Consider the following 14,141-nt stretch of genomic DNA (forward strand, 5'->3'; position numbering starts at 1 on the left):
TCACTTTATATATGTTACTTATAACACCAGGAAGTAGCACATTTCCTCAAGACACTCAGGGTTAAGAAGAAAAACCTACACTGTATGCAAATATGTTTATATTATCTGTTTAATCCAAAAATGGTTAACCTTTGTAATTTTCAGAATGTTTTAATCTGCTATACTGCACAACTAGTTATGGTTATATTTTTCTCAGACCTATGTTTAATATTCAGGTATTATACCTGTATTTTTATTGTTTTATTTTTTTACTGTTAAGTGGTTGTTTTTGTAATGTGGTCATTTGGTTTATTGAAGGCTAATGGACACATTTCAGGCTTCAGAGGACATAATCTCTCTTACTTTTTAATGCAATTATTAGGTTAACACATAGTAACACTTTTAGCACTCATGTCACCTGACCTAATAATACTCTCACATAATGTGAGAGGCCTCAACATGGATGTCAAGCACAAGATAGCACTCAACCAATACACAAAATTAAAAGCAAAAATAGTATTCCTTCAAGAGACACATTTTACGCATGATCTGATTCCTAAATTCTGGCATAGACAATTCCCCCTCCATTATCACTCCACCACCCACCAGAAGAGGAGGGGAGTCTCGATTCTCAAACATTCTTCCCTACAATTTGAGACAGAGGAAATTATAAAGGACCCTGAGGGTAGATTTCTCATTGTTAGGGGGTGCATGCAGGACACAAGGGTTACTTTGTGTAATGTGTACGCTCCAAATTAGGGTCAACATTCTTTCTTCCAACAAATTTCACACCAGTTAACACAGTGGTCACACACTAGAGTAATACTAGCGGGAGACTTCAACATTAATATAATATCTCACCCCACTACGCCCTCACACAAACAACTTAGGCAAAACTCTATATCAAAATTGATACAAGAATCACTTTCAGAACATAACCTAATTGATACCTGGGAAACATTATATGGCATAACATCTGATCATACTTTTTATTCACACGCCCACAAAACTTATTCCAGACTAGACTACATTTTGGTAAGTCAGATTCTGATCCCAAATATTACTAGCTCCCATATCCATTCATGTGTCTGGTCAGATCATTCAGTAGTTCAATTAGAAATGACTGGCATTATCAATTTCCAACGACAGAAATCATGGATATTTGACCCGACCATTGTAAAAAATACACAATTCCATACCAAAATATTAAAAATAATGAAGGAATATTGGCAACTTAATGAAAACACCACAATTAACCCCATTGGGGCATGGGCTGCACATAAGCCATATATTAGAAGGTTACTGATAAAAGAAAAATGCAGGATTGCCAAAATAGCAAATAAGGCCATTGATCAACTCGAATCAGACATTTTAACACTAGAAAACCAACACAAAAGAATGCAATCTACCATCACATTTAGGACCCTACAAACCAAGAGAAAATTACTGACAAAAATCTTAAATGACTCTGCAATGAGGGCCATTCAAAAATTAAAAGCTAACTATTTCTTATACTCCAATAAGCCAGACAGATATTTAGCCAATAAATTAAGAAACAGGACAAAAACATACTCTATACCCAGACTTTATACACAGGACGGTACCCTGACGCCAAACCCAACAGACATTTCAAATACTTTTGCGGTGTACTATGAAACTTTATATGACGGACAAAAGGTGAAAACTAATAATAAGACACAACTACTATTGACACAGTTTTTACAAAAAGCTAATCTCAATACCATTAGCTCTACAGACAGGGAGGCCTTAAATGCGGAGGTCTCAACAAAAGAGATCCTCAACGTGAATAAAGAATTAGAATTGGATGGTCTACCTAGCGAATATTATAAATTGTTTAAAACAACCCTTGTGCCATACTTGAAGAAATTCTGTAACAATATTATGCAAGGAACTGAAATCACCACAGATATACTCAGAGCTAAAATCATAGTTATATCCAAACCAGGGAAAAATCCAGCCTTCTGTCAGAGCTATAGACCAATATCTTTGATCAACCAAGATATTAAAATTCTAACAAAGATTCTGGCCAACAGACTTCAGGCAATACTTCCCCGCCTGGTACACCCAGACCAGGTAGGATTTTTTAAAGACAGGGAAGCCCCTGATAACATTCGTAGAACTGTAGATATGGCGGAATACTTAAAGGAAATGGGAATGCCTTCTCTGATCCTCTCTTTGGCTGCAGAGAAGGCGTTCGATCGCATTGACTGGACATATATGTTTGAGGTACTATTTAAAATGGGATTAAGAGGTTTGTTTCTGCAAGCACTCAAGGGCATTTACTCTACTCCAACAGCCACTATTAGTGCGGCGGGTTTGCCATCTAGATCTATAGCCATAAAGAACGATACTAGACAGGGTTGCCCCTTGTCGCCTATTTGCCTTGTGCATAGAGTAATTGGCTTCTTGCATTAGGAACTCCAAAGGTATATGTGGGGTCAACATTAAAGATTCAGAATATAAATTCTCATTGTTTGCAGATGTCATCTTACTTACTTTGACCAACCTATTGCACTCTCTAACCAATCTGTATCAAATCATAAAAGACTTCTTGGAAATTTCAGGGTATAAAATTAATACCAATAAGTGTGAGGCATTGCCTTTGGCACTTCCCCCCCATATTAAAAAATGACTAGAGGTTAATTTTGATATAAAGTGGGTTAAAAACTCCCTGGCGTATTTAGGTGTCAGAATTTTGGATTCCTATGACAAACTCTATAAATTAAATTACACCCCATTATACAACTCTATTAGAAGGGATCTTGGAATATGGAGAAAGGGCACATTCTCATGGTATGGTCGCCTCTCGGCTATTAAAAATGAATGTACTTCCTAGAATCCTATACCTCTTTAGAGCCCTCCCAATTAAAATACCCTCCCTTGAACTACAAAAACTACAATCTGACCTCTTGTCTTTTTTGAGAGGAGATGGAAAGACAAGAATAGCTTCATGCATCTTAACCAGGCATGGATTACTATCATGCAGCTAGAATAGCACAATCATCACTTTTACACAAACAAATGCAAAACATTTTATGAACAAGAATTGAGGTTCAATGATAAAAAGACGTGTAAATGCGCTATACAGCACGATGATAATTAGAAATAGAATGGCATACCATGTATGAATATATATTAAACCTTCCTAAGAGTACTAAATATTATTGGATAGTATCCTATAGATAAAGAGTCACATACTATGTATGAATAAATGGATTATACCAACCCCTAATTGTATGAATAAATGGATTGTACCAACCCCTAATAGGAGTTAAAAAATCAAAATTGCTTCGTTACTACAGAGTGATTAGAAGCTGATTGAAAAGTGGTCGTACTTTATATCAATAGATAAAGAATTTGCATACTATGTATGAATAACAATTATTGCACTATCCCTAATAAAAAACTGGAAAAAATGTACCTTGGTGCATTCAATTAAAACAACATATATAAACTAAAATGGATGCAACTAGCTTAACTGTATTAACACAATTTATTTATTTGAAGGACAATATAGTCTAAAAACATATATAAAAAATAATGAATTAGATTCTATGGTGACCGGTCACTGTAGATATTAAAATATTAAAAGTCTTTGAAAAATTCCTTTGAAACTGTGCGTTTGATTCTAGTAAACCTTATATGTATATTCCACCATTTGGGAAACAAACTTTAGTATCTTTCCGAATCCAAATAAAAAGTATTTCGGTTTGCAGGGAACAAGCTTTCATTCCTACTTGTTATAACTGTTATAAGAATTTTTTTCCTTGTCGTGGATAGTCTTAATAGCAACCGTGTTAGTCTAACCACACTGCTGGGCTGAGTGTATCACTAAGAGTGTATCAGCCCGGCAGTGTGGTTAGACTAACACGGTTGCTATTAAAACTATCCACGACATTTTAAACTATAACGTTCAATCACGATACTTAAAGAACTGGGCCAAAAAGGAAAAATTTCTTATAAGCGTTATAACAAGTAGGAATGAAAGCTTGTTCCCTGCAAACCTAAATACTTTTTATTTGGATTCGGAAAGATACTAAAGTTTGTTTCCCAAATGGTAAAATATACATATAAGGTTTACTAGAATCAAATGCACAGTTTCAAAGGAATTTTTCAAAGACTTTTAATATTTTAATATCTACAGTGACCGGTCACCATAGAATCTAATTCATTATTTTTTATATATGTTTTTAGACTATATTGTCATTCAAATAAATAAATTGTGTTAATACAGTTAAGCAAGTTGCATCCATTTTTAGTTTATATATGTTGTTTTAATTGAATGCACCAAGGTACATTTTTTCCAGTTTTTTATTAGGGATAGTGCAATAATTGTTATTCATACATAGTATGCAATTGTTATTCATACATAGTATGCAAATTCTTTATCTAATGATATAACGGAGCCCTGTTTTTCAATCTAGCTTAGGGACTATGCTAAAATTATATTCATACATAGTATGCAAATTCTTTATCTATTGATATAAAGTATGACCACTTTTCAATCAGCTTCTAATCACTCTGTAGTAACGAAGCATTTTGATTTTTTAACTCCTATTAGGGGTTGGTACAATCCATTTATTCATACAATTAGGGGTTGGTATAATCCATTTATTCATACATAGTATGTGACTCTTTATCTATAGGACACTATCCAATAATATTTAGTACTCTTAGGAAGGTTTAATATATATTCATACATGGTATGCCATTCTATTTCTAATTATCCCTGTGCTGTATAGCGCATTTACACGTCTTTTTATCATTGAACCTTTTTCTACACTGTATTTTGGGAACAGGGTAGTGTTTATGCAGGGGTAAGACTTGCGCACCAATATCTTCTCACTTTTTTATGAACAAGAATTGAGACTGACTTGTTTGGAATAGAAAATTCAGACAACTTTTTATGGGACCCAAGGAGGGTCTTTGACCAATGTAGCTTTAGACTTTCCTCGACCTTAGAAACAATGATAACTTGGAAATTGATTACTAAGTCCCCAGAGATGCTTCCATCAAAATCTTGGACTAGGCCAATTAGATGCTTATTACCAAGGGAAATACATAGACATGTCTGAAAGTGGGCTAATAAAGGTTTATACAGGGTAGCAGACTTTATTGAAGAATCTCGTACAATTACATATACTCAATTACAGGAGAGGTTACATCCACAAAAGCTTCCCTGGTTTATATACTTAAAAATCTCCTTGGCACTCAACAAGTATGAAATAGCTCTAGGTAAGCGTCCAAATACAACACTAGAGAATATATGTAAAAACCCTTCTAGAGAAAAACTAATCATATCTAAGCTATATATAGCTATCCAAGATAAAAAAAACACACCACTAAGTCAGCAGTAGCCATAAAATGGGAGGAGGATGTGGGGGTTCTTCTCCCAAAAAATTAATGGGATCAGGTATTATTTGATTCCAGCAGGGGCCGGATAAGCACAGATCTCAGAGAAATTTGCATGAAGACAGTATTTAGGTGGTATTTAACACCTTTGAGAACCTCTCACTATTCCTTTACCAAATCTAAACTTTGCTATAGAGGGTGTGGTGAGCAGGGTTCATATAGACATTTGTGGTGGGAATGCAATAAAATAAAAGACACATGGATTCAATTAAGTGACCTGCTAAGTAGAGTACTGGATGAAACTATAATTCTAACTATACCCCAAGCACTTTTGAACCAGGAGATCCCCCATCTAAATCCTATAAATAAGAAATTCATAAAAAATTTATTGTACAGCTACCAGGGTATGCATAGCGAGGCACTGTAAGGAGGGCCCCCTGCTTGGCGGGAAGTTCTAGATAAGATAAATTATATATATAACTTGTCTGAGAGGGTGGCTTGGATTCAAGGAGATACAGAACGCTTTCATAGGATTTGGTTTTGCTGGATTATGCATACCTCTTCACAGGTTGAGTGACAAGCACAGGAGCATGTAACACAAGAGAGCACTTATCTTCGTGAACCAAGATATAAGCACACAATAGAACATTCCATAAGATGATTTTCAGATTTTTCAAACCCGAAAGAAGACCACATTTTAATATTTGAATAGTTTATTGTTTATGTTTTACAACTTTTTTTAACATTTATAAAGTTTAAAATTGGTAAAATATTTCTATATCTAACAGGGGAAATACATCATCATTAACAACCTGCCTTTTCTTATCAAGATGTATTAAATGTATTGAAATTGTTATGTGGAAACAAAATAAAAAGAGAATTTCAACATAAAACAAAAGACAAGTTATTAAAGCCCTGGAGACACTCTTTATATGCCAAAAAGATAAAAATATGAATGTTAGTTGCTTACTTTTGAATGCTGAGATTTATTTTAGAAGTCATACATTTGGCATATTGAACAAAAACAATCGGCTTTGACACATCATACTAATAGATTGCTAAATCCACAGTTCCATTAAAATCAACTGAATCGTTTTTCAATAGGAACATTTTGTTATTCATGCTCATGAAATGAGAATATAAATTATTACTTTCCCAGACTACAAACCAATGAGCTTCTTGCTACAGGACTGAAGAGGATTTTTACAAACAGTATATGGTTATAAATGTATCAGACGTCAGCAATGACCCAATGTCATTCTAATCTGACGTCAGTTTAATAGGCTGGGTCACTGTGGTCAGAATCCATTTCCAAGTTGGAAGCATTCCACTTCCACAGAGCGCTTCAAGTGAGTGTCCTGTAAGTGGTACATACTGTATGTGAGACAAGTGGGAAAAACTAGTGGGGCACCTGTTTTACTCTGCTTGTCTAGTAATCCGTGGGAAGCCAATGTCTTATGGAAAAATATAATTTCCTTAGAACAAATGAGGGAGACTGACAAGAGTGAACCAATTTGTCATTTTATTTTATTATACAGATTATTAACAGGGAATTGAGATGGCACAAACTGAAAATCTGATATTTGTTGAGAAATAATACAGAGTAACTAGCCTTAGATAACCATTGCTTATTTTAACAAGTACAGTGCTGTATTATAAGGGAACCTTACAGTGCACCTCTTCATCAGTGGTAACAGTAGTATAGCTTTAAATCAATCTATTTAGTCCTAAAAGCTTGGCAAAAAAGATGCAGACACACTGGACAGTCAAATATGTGAATAATGCAAACTATTATTTTTTGTTTCTTTAATTTTTGATGTCCTTCAGTCAAGTGAAAGAGGGTGAGTTAATACATATCTACCACAAAGAGAGTAAAGTCTCAGATTATGTGTGCCACAGAGATGATGTTAAAAAAACATATATTTAAGGAGCCTAGGCATCTAATTCCCACACCAGGACATTCAGCAATGCAATAAAGCTTTCAGAACTGCAGTACCTGAGAAGTCCAAAGGCAATATTTTTTCATATGTATAGTAGGCTCATTGCTTTCCAGCAATTCTGTACAGGCTCAGCATTCACTACTCAGAGAGTATTTGTGCATTTCATGGCAGGAAAAATTATCTACTTGAGACAAAAATACAGCAAATAAGAGAAAACAGTCTTTAAACATTTCCTTTCTAGACATATTGTAGAATACAAGAAAACTAACACATTTAAGAGTTACAACAGCAATAAGGTGAAAACTGTGCATCTTTCAAACTAAGTAAAATTAAATGCTGAAGCTGTTATATAGCTAAGTTTCATGTCTGTAAAGCAAAGATCCGAGTACGGTATTTGCCATTCTTGTCTGAAATGTCAACTTTTTATGTATAGATTTATTCATCTAATGCATAATCATTAATAACAAGAACAATAATGTTTTGTAATGAAAAAAAGTGTACTACTTTTATGGACCAGCATACGCTGTCGCATTTAACATTGTTCTAGTGAACTGCTTGTGCAATGCCGCCCCCTGCAGATTCGCGGCTAATCGGGGGTGTCAACAACCCGATTGTATAGGATCTGGTGGATTGATGTTCACAGCCTCAGAGGCGGCGGACCAGTTAAGGACCGCTGCTTTATAACTGCTGTTTGCAGTGAGCCTGAAGGCTCGTGCAGAAACAGGGGCATCAGTTCGGCCATTGATAAATTGACCCCTTTGTGCGTGTCAGGTTGTGCTGGTATTACGAGTTGAAATTAAAAAGTTATTGCTCGGGGGGGCGTGTCCATACAGCGTCCGTGACAGGACACACTTTCGAGAGCTCCAGAGGATTTTCTAATAATCTGCCGATTATCGGATCCCGGAGACAGCATCCATACAGAATTTCATGATATATAGCTCCCTCATGAAGAGAGGAACATTTTGATACCACATCTGATCTCTACATGAATCTGGAGACCCGACTTGGACGTAATAGGCCTAAAGCGGCAGCTTACTAATAGGCAGCATCCCCCACCTCGGGTGACCCGGGGTTTTTTGCTTACTTCTGGGCAACTTAATCTAACCTATACAGCTTATAATTGCATTCAATAATGGACACTGAGCAGTATTATATGTCAAAAAATCTGATATAGAGCATCCATGTGCAATCACACTATATTAAACAGGCGTGATTCCCAATACATAAAACTGGAAAAGCTACTACAAACCTTATACGACAAGGCACCATCAGCAGAAGCTCTGGAGCAACTTATAACAATCTCCATAAAGCCTGCCGAGTTTGCAGCACCCTCATATAGACCATCCCCGTCCGCCCATGGAGAGCCGGCTGAACAGGAACCTTGTACATGCACCATAGATAGCATGCGGATTCCATTAGTGGAGCCGAATGAGATGATGGCAACAACAGATAAAAGCTCACAGGCTGCACTGAGGGGCCCTGGTGTGGCCAAAACAAAAATTGGATTACCCATCTCGCTGCTGACAGCACCGATCTCCAAGGTCCTAGCAGACGAACTAACCCAGAATATGACTGACAGACTAGATGGAACGGCTCTCAATTCAGATTCACTAACTCCGGATCAGAAGTCCAATTCTCCTCAATTGTTAATGCTACATGGAGGGAACATGGGGAACACATCTACAAAAGCTTCCAAGACTAGCTACATCCCGGAAAGAATAACCCTGCCTCAATCATATACTCTTCCCCTATTTGGGACAAACTATACACAACATAACCCTCCTCTAGACGCAGTACCTCTATGGCCACTGAAAAACAGACAGCAGGCTTTCCTCCTACTACTCGAGACAATCACATAGCTATAAGGTTGCATTTATAAGCCAATATCTGTGGGGTAATTGCAAATAGACAGTAATCTATTATAGGCTGTTATATCTACAGATTGTTATGCTTGAAGGTTGAATTTACATTTTGCTACCGAAAATTGTGTTCAAGGTTCTCTAGACCACTTTTTTCTGTTTATAACTATGTATAAGTTTCTGAAAGTCAGGGGATCGATCAAACAGGTGCACTATTAGGTATAATAATCATATTCCTTACACAACACTTCTGATAGTGGGAGTGCTCTTCTCATGCCCATAAATACCTAGTTGAAACTCGTGGTTTGCGGTCAAAACCATGAGCAATAATTTCATTCAAACATTTATAGTAAGGTGATTTTGTATATACTCTGCCATCCCTTTTATGCAAACCTCACAAATGGCATGGAAACAATACTAGTGGTACCTGTTTTTATCTTAATTAATATTAAAGTCACCAAAAACATCATCCCCTAAATATACTTTTTATAACATTGCATTATATTTTTGATTATCCCACAAAAATCCAAACTTCTAGTAGATTATGTAGTTTGAATATAAGACCAGAAGTGACTTCCATTTTGGAAAATGTTCAGATCAATGAGGGGTCCATCCACTCACAAACACCATAAGGTTACTTGTTTTCTGCATTTCACATGTTTAAAAATAACCAAAATCACGGTCAGTTTTATGTTTTCTTTACTTAACTTGTTTAATGTATTACAAGTTAAAAGTATGATGAAATGCAGTCTGCAAGTAACCCTTTTCCTTACACCCCCCCCCCCATCTTACGGAGATTTGTCTTACCTAAAATAATTCATACAATTTCATAGGGGGGGGGGGTTATGCAATTTTTCTTAGTTTATTTGTTATTTCTATAAAACCCCTGCCATCTAATGTTTCAATATAATAGAATCCAAGAGTGGTCCAAACTGTTAACCAGAGGGGAAAAATGGAAGGGATGTTTATTTTACATAGTATGCTCTTTAATATGTCAGAAATATATATATATATATTTTTAATAATTTTTTTATTGAGGTTACATCAAGTATAGGAGTACATTTGTAAGACATTTTTAGGTGAGTCCATACACATTACATAGTAAGCTAAACATCATAAGTCAAACATCCTACATTTATAAATGGCGTCTAGCTCCTATAATGAGACCTCTTTTTTATTATAACAATACATACAATGCAAGGCATCTAACAAAAGTTGGTATAATTTACTAATCAAAAGACCTTTGTATCAGATGGCCTTAATGAGCATGCTAGAGCTGTGGATCTCAGCTCAATGAACATAAACAAAGATAAGGGAAAAAAATAAACAAAGAAACTGCATTCAAGTAAACTATGTGGTAACATTGTTTAACATCAACATATATCAATGTGGAGGTATCTTTGTACGGTGCAATAAGAAAAACACCAAGTAAGTTAGAGGTGTTAGAAGAGAGACCGAAAGAGAAAGAAAAAGAAATAGCATATTTAAGAAAAGAAAGGGGGTAAGGGGGGAGGAAGATAGTGGGGGGGGGCAGCAAGCCTAAGTTCACGTTTGGGCTGTGGTCAGCGTACTTTGTGGGAGCGTATCCCATATGGACCATGTGCTTGAGTGTAAGTCAATGAGTCCCCTGTTCATGTACACTGCTTCCTCCATCGTTCGCACTGTAGAGAGTATCTCTATTACTTTCCCCAAATTGGATGCATTGGGTTGTTTCCAGTGTCTTGCGATAGCAAGTTTGGTGGACATCAGTAAATATATAAAAAGATGTTTTAGTGGCTTGGGGAGTTTGGGAATGTTAAGGTGAAGTAAATAGGTGTCTGGGCCCCTATACGTCGAGAGGGCAAGGAGTCCGCCCAGGGTAAGGACTCTAGTGCATAATTTCTGGATTTCAGGGCAGCCCCACCAGATATGTAGGTCATCCCCTTTTTGATTACAACCTCTTCAGCACCTGTCAGAGGTACCGGTGGAGAATCTACGTAACCGGTTGGGCACCCAGTGCCACCTCCTCAACAGTTTGTAAAACAGTTCAAAGAGAGTTACGCTGTGTATGGCTTGTCTAGTGTGTGCTATAGCTCTCATCCATTCTTGAGAATCAAAAACCCTATCTAGATCTCTCTCCCAAGCTAGAATATTATGTGTTTTCTGGAGTGCCGGGAGATCCTGGATGTATTGGTAGTGAATCGTCAGGGGAAGATGTCCCTGCATTCCCATTTGGTACCTGGACTCCCATAGTGTGAGCGCTCGTGGAGCAGATTTCAAAAAGTTCCAGCTATGTAACAACGACCGGAGTCGCGTGACCTCAAAATGCATTTTGCGTGGGATTGAGAAATGTGTTATAAGAGTGGGTCCTGTAGCCCAAACGCTATAAAAAAATAGATATCTTTGATGGTCTCTATGAGGAGAGAAGACCAGCCTGAGGTGTTTGAGTCTGGGAGCCCTCTTCGGAGCCCCTGAATACTATGGATAGGGGATGTATGAAGGGCCACCCTAGGGGAGTGGCATAGTTTATGCCAGAGACCAAGACAATGCTTTATGATGGGACTGGAAGTGAGGGAGAGTGATTTACAGTGCTGTGGGATCCATACTAGGTCTCGGAGTAGTACATCATAGGACAAAGAGGCCTGCTCTATTTCATACCATTGGGGGTATTCCTTGTTGGGGCCCCAACTCGATATGTGGGTTTGCATGGCAGCCTCATAGTACTTTCTATGATTAGAGAGGCCTAGGCCTCCTTTATCTATCGGGGCCTGTAGTATCTTCCTTGCTACTCTGGGATGAGTGTCAGCCCAAACATATCTATTGAGGAGCGATTGAAAACTATCTAGGTAGGTATTTGGGAGCTGGAGGGGGAGGCATCTAAATAGGTAAGTGAGTTTTGGGAGAACCATCATTTTGAAGGCAGAGATTCTACCCATCCAAGAGATCTCCCTATATCTAGGGAGCAGGAGCGTCTGCCCGAGATCTCGAAGAAAGCAGTCACAGTTTGTCGTCATTACACTTTCAAAGTCATGTGACAAGAAAAAAACCTAAATGTCGTAGTCCCTTTAGGTTCCATTTAAAATTGTGGGTAGCTTGAAGGGCTTGTAGTTGGGCAGTGGGAATATGTATTGGGTAAGCCTCCATTTTTAGACACATTCAGCTTGTAGAATGATATCCCACCAAAAAGGTCAAATAGCTCAAAAAGATGGGGTCAGACAGAAACACCGTAAGATCATCTGCAAAGAGGCTAAGATTCTGATAGGTCCCCTGGATATACAAGCCCTTAATGTCCTTATTTGTGCGAATAGCCTATGCAAGTGGTTTGATGGCAAGGACAAAAAGGAGGGGGGGATAGTGGGCATCCCTGACGGGTGCCATTCCCGAGGGCAAAGGGCTCAGAGCAAAACCCCAAGCCTCTCACCCTGGCCATCGGCTTAGAGTATAGGGCTCCCACTGTTCTACAGAAGACCTCGGGTAAGCCTGCAGTTTTGAGACCTGCCATCAGGTACTCCCAGTGCACCCTGTTGAATGCCTTCTTGGCGTCAAACAACAGGGCAAGAAGGGGTCTCTTTGTACTATTAGCCTCCGCAAACACATTTAGAAGATGGCGTGTACTATCCGTACCCTGACGATTTAGAACAAAACCCACCTGGTCCCTATGGATGAGTCTAGGAAGTAGATGGCCCAATCTAGTGGCTAGTATTTTGGAGAAGATCTAAATATCTAGGTTAATGAGTGAGATTGGTCTATAGCTTTGGCAAAGCATCAGATCCTTTCCTTCTTTAGGAATGGTCAAAATAGAGGCTTCTAAGTATTCCTGTGGTAGGGAACCTGTCTGAAGAATTTCTGAATTCAACCACTGTAAATATGGTATCAAAAGGGGGGCATATGATTTAAAGAATAGGGGGGTAAATCCATCTGGGCCCGGGGCCTTGTGTAATTTTAGGGATTTGATGGCTTCTATTATTTCTGAGATTGTTATGGTAAGAGCTAAGTTGTCCGCCTCGTCAGCCTCTAGCTTAGGGAGGCGTAGGGAAGACAGAAAATTGTTAATGGCGTGGGAGTCTACTTTATGTGTAGAAGAGCTGGTGTCCAGGTTTTATAGCTCACTATAGTAGGACATAAAGGCCTTTCCTATATCTCAGGGGGAGTATAACATATGCCCGGAGTAGTAGATCTTTTGGATCCGTGTAGCCTTTGTTCTGGCTCTAAGCTTAGTGGCTAGGAGACTATCTGCTCTATTACGCTGGTAGTAGAACAGCTTCTGGAACTGAAGTAGAGATTCCTGCACCCTAATCGTCTCCCTGGAAGTAATTTCTGATCTAATTTGGCCTATACATGTGGCTAGTGCTGGGTTAGGATGATGTTTGTTTAATATTTCTAAGGGTCTAAGTTCCCAAAGTGTCCCCTCTCTCTCGTCTAAGACGTGATGCCCATTTTAGGAAAGTCCCCCTGAGATAGGCTTTTAGAGTGGCCCATAGAATAGTGTCATTAGTTTGCTTGGTGTCATTGAGTTTAAGGAAGTCTTGTATGTCTAATGCGGTTTGCTGGGACCAGGGGTTTTTGATCAGGGAATCCGCTAACCACCAGGATCTCAGACAGCCCTCCGGGGGAAGTGGGTTAATAGTAGCTGTTACCATGTCATGATCTGACCAAGGGCAAATCACTATCATAGCTAAACTCGATCTGTCTAGGGTCCAAGGATCCATAAGCAGATAATATATGCAGGAGTATGAATGGTGTGCAGTAGAGTAAAATGTGTAATCCCTCTCTTTTGTGTGTAGGCATCTCCAGATGTCAAAGTAATTGTGTCTCATTAGTAAGTACAGAATCTCCTGGATAGGAGACCTGTCGCTTTATCTGGGTCGATGTCCTTGTGTGAGCACTTATCAATAATGTGGTCCCAGGTGACATTAAAGTCTCCTCCCAAGAGTACAGATCCTCGTTTTAACTGATCCACTCTCTCTAATAGCTTCCCTAGGAATGATGACTGTTGGGTATTAGGGGCATA

This window comes from Bombina bombina, chromosome 6 (genome assembly GCF_027579735.1).
Source record: "Bombina bombina isolate aBomBom1 chromosome 6, aBomBom1.pri, whole genome shotgun sequence".
Classification (NCBI taxonomy): domain Eukaryota; kingdom Metazoa; phylum Chordata; class Amphibia; order Anura; family Bombinatoridae; genus Bombina; species Bombina bombina.